The sequence below is a fragment of the Vicia villosa genome, linkage group LG2, assembly GCF_029867415.1.
Source record: "Vicia villosa cultivar HV-30 ecotype Madison, WI linkage group LG2, Vvil1.0, whole genome shotgun sequence".
Classification (NCBI taxonomy): domain Eukaryota; kingdom Viridiplantae; phylum Streptophyta; class Magnoliopsida; order Fabales; family Fabaceae; genus Vicia; species Vicia villosa.
Genome location: NC_081181.1, coordinates 205,244,287 through 205,248,270, shown reverse-complemented (window position 1 = coordinate 205,248,270; position 3,984 = coordinate 205,244,287).

Genomic DNA, 3,984 nt, shown 5'->3' with positions numbered 1-3,984 from the left:
TCTCACAACGATTTCTACACTGGAAATTGTTGTGAACTTTTCATAGATCTAGCCTTACGTTAGATTTATCGCTTTATTTCCTTGTTTTTATTTTCTGCCATTTAAATTCCGAAGAACGATCCAGCCAACCTGTGGTGGAAGTTCGAGTACTTCAAGATTCAATTCAATTCAGATTTATTTTAATTCAGGTTTTTATTTACCGCCTTATTTATATTATTTATTTGCATGATATATTATATGCCATTTAATATGCTTATTATTATGAACCGAACCGATTTATGCATGTTTAATCGTATTAATATGTCTGGCTAAATTACTAAAGGTGTCGGTATGTAAAGTAAGTTAACCGTAGGGATCCGAAATAAATTGGCTTAAATTATGTTTTATTAATTATCACTTATTTTTGGTTTATATGTCTAGTTTAATTAGTAAGTCTTAAAACCAATAGAGCGAAAGTTTGAGGGATTAGGACGGTCAAAGGTTAAAATCAATAAAGCGAAAGTTTGAGATCTTTAACTGGATAGTAGACATAGGACATTAGTTTTAAGGATGGCGAAAGCGTATTAAAACTAATTGGAACTTATTTATTTTCAAAAATTGTTTTTACACTCGAGCGGGATGGCGAAAGCGTACGTTAGGGGTATTAGCTTGCTCCGAGTCAACAGAGCGAAAGTTTGAGATTAGGAGATTTAAATAGATAACAACCTCGTAAAATAGGCATTTTATTAATTACATTGTTTCCAAAAAGCTCTTCTAAAATCTAATGGGATGGCGAAAGCGTACATTAGGATTAGGATAGTAGTCTGAATCAACAGAGCGAAAGTTTGAGACGAGGATTTTTAATCAATCGGAATTAGTAAAGATTTTTAATTTAATTATGCAAAAGCCAATGAACCTTCGGATTACCTCTAGTTAAACGAAATACATACTGATACCTGTCTTTTATTATTATTCTTTATTTTCTCACAATCACTTTCCCTTAGGAACAATCGAAATTTTAGTACTCCTAGCTTTACATAGTAACCTTAGATAACGGTAGATCGATTCATAGTCCCTGTGGATTCGATATCTTTTAAAACTACACGACACGACTGTGCACTTGCAGTTATCAGATTTATAGACACGTAAAGTCGCGATCAAACAGCCGTTACTGTGCCCGATTTTCATCAAAATTTTAATGTGCTTAATGCAAAGTGGTGCTAAAGATAATAAGTTCATCTGGATCTTCAAGTGATAACGTGTTGGTTCAGTATTGATGTTCCAAAGGATGGGAAATCGAACTTGACTCATAATGTCAAGTGTTGGCTTTTTATTTCGGTTAGACCGTTTCTTTCCTTAGCTTTTATTTTACGCATTAGGATAACCTCTACATCTCCTCCCCTTCTTAGATTTTCAAAATCTTCTCCCTTTTTCAAAAATCTTCTTATGTTTGTAAAACCTTGTTATATCTTTCTTTAAAAATATATTTTGCCCTTAGTGGCTTTTCTTTCAAAGTTTAGACACGGTTAATTGTTGTAGTGAGTTGCGATACCCCACGATTTTGAAATTGATTGATATAATGAGATCTTTTCCGCGTGAGAGAGCTAGTGGCATACTCGTTGATTTTCATCCGAGTTGGAGCCCTTCTTTCATTTGCGATGCAAAGAACTCGTTTGTTCTCATGCTCAAGATCAATGGCTGAGTATTTCTCTCCGACGATGATAAAGTGTTTATTCCTTTTAAAACGTTTTTCCCTTTAAGTGGAACTACATTAGCTCTGACTTCTCCATTGAACCGAGGAGGTATGTAGGCACAAGGCTTAATGCTTTGCCGAGCTTATTTTAAAAATAAAAAAAACCATTTTTTTTAGCACACACGACACAGATTTTCAAAAAGGTTCTTGTGGAGTACCACAGATATGAGGGGTGCTTAAAACCTTCCCCTTGTATAATCAACACCCGTACCTAAGATATCTTCTTTTTGTTTTAACAAAAACAAACTTTCGGTTTTATTTCGTTCTTTTACCTTTTCCTTTGGAAATAATAAAGCGCGGTGGCGACTTTCACTGAAATATTGAGTCGAGTCAATCAATGGCTTCAATCTCAGATTTTCCCCGCTACAGGAACGTCGAACTATCGCGGGTCCGTTCACTAAGCGAGTTGATCCTAGCGCTTGTGTGTTTATCTTTGAGTGTTTTACTGCTTTGCATATCTACCTGTTTGCATTGCATTCTATCTGCATTTTACTTTTCGCATCATATTCTGGACTGTTTGGATTTCCTTTGTTGGGTTGGGTGTTACAAGAGGTAAAAGACCCAATACACAGGTCATGAGTGATACCTTAGGAAGTAGGAATAGAGTGGCCATAACGGACAGAAGACGTATGTTTGATTGTTCCAATCATGTATCCACGGGCAGAGTTTAGTTGAACGAGGCAATTTCGTATGATTGCGCCTACCTTCAGTCCTCTGTTGACCTTTTGACTTACCTTGGCCTAGATTTCACCCGTGAGTGGGGCGAGATTGAATCATTTTTACAGGTACAGGTACCGTTGGTGACTATGTTCTGATGGTGACTATGATCCTTGTTCCGTTGGTGACTTGTGGTTTGTGTGGTGGTCCGAAACTGCGTCGAACTTTTGAACCTGTGCCGTGTGATTTTGCGGCAGTCCAGATATATCTAGTTCTGTGGTTCCCAACATGTAGCATCATTGCATATTTATCTTTTTGGAAAAATGATGCAAAAAAAAAAACTAGCATACTAGCATACATGTTCCTTCCATTTCCAAGGTATTATATCTTTAAGGCTCGCGCCGAGCTTTTCCATCTCTTGCTTGCTAAAAAAATCAAAACATGAGGATTCCTTGGAATTAAATGAACATGGAATTGCACGCATATCATGCATCTCATACATTTCATGCATAACAGGTGTTCATGATTGAGGGTTTCTTATTCATATTTGGCACTCTCTTCATACTCAGAGACTTGACTTGTTACTGTTGTGTGCTCAAAGATTAGCCATAGAACAACTTTGTGGGGATTTTATCGAGAAGAAAGCTCAGTTGGGGTTGTTTTTGAAGACTTGCAAGTTGTGACCCGTGCTCAAGGACTCATGGGAAAGAAAAACAGCCAGTTGATCACCCCGATGAGCATGATTATGGGATTTCTAAAGTTAATGTTGAAGAGGGAAATCAACCGTTCACCTGCCTTTACAATATGAGTTATTTATTCTCCTCACCCTTGGGTACTTCCTTCAAACCATGGAGCACTTCGTGCATCTCTCCCACAACCTTACGGTTTTAGAAGCTCCTTTTCAGCGGCTAATCTCTTTTCTCTCATGGATTCAAGGGGTATGCTTTTAGCAAAAACAAAAGTGGCCTGGAAGATAATTCTATCGGATTCCCATCTCTTACGCTTAGTGGCTTCCATGCTTGCTTTATTTACAACTGATTAAGATCTGTACTGTATTGATGTTTGCAAATTCTCTGCTTGATGATGATAACGCTAGGTATGAGTTCCAGTTTGGGGGCACCTGGTCGTAATGTTAGGATCTGCAAGTCTTTGAAGTTGCTTGGGGCTCCCGATCGAGGGATAAGCAAGACGTATTCTATCTTGAGCTTGCATCATTTGCATGTAAACAAAACCCCTTTTCTCCATATTGGGCTCCACTTGCTTCATATAAACAAAACCTCTCAATCTGTCATTTAGAACTCATGGTGTTCACATGTAAACAAAATCCCTTTTCTCCATATTCGGCTCCACTTGTTGCAAAATTGTAAGTTTCAATCACTGTAAGAAAATTGATGTGCAGGGGCAAAAAACAATGACAACCAAAATAAATAGGGAATTTTTCTATGCACCCATATACATACTCACAAACCCGTAGTGAAAACTCCAAAATATCCTTATATTTCAGATGTGCATTTCCGAAGACATCTTTTTTCTAAAAAAAATGGTGATTTCGGATGTGCATATCTGAAGTCACCTTTTTTTTTGGCAATTTTTTT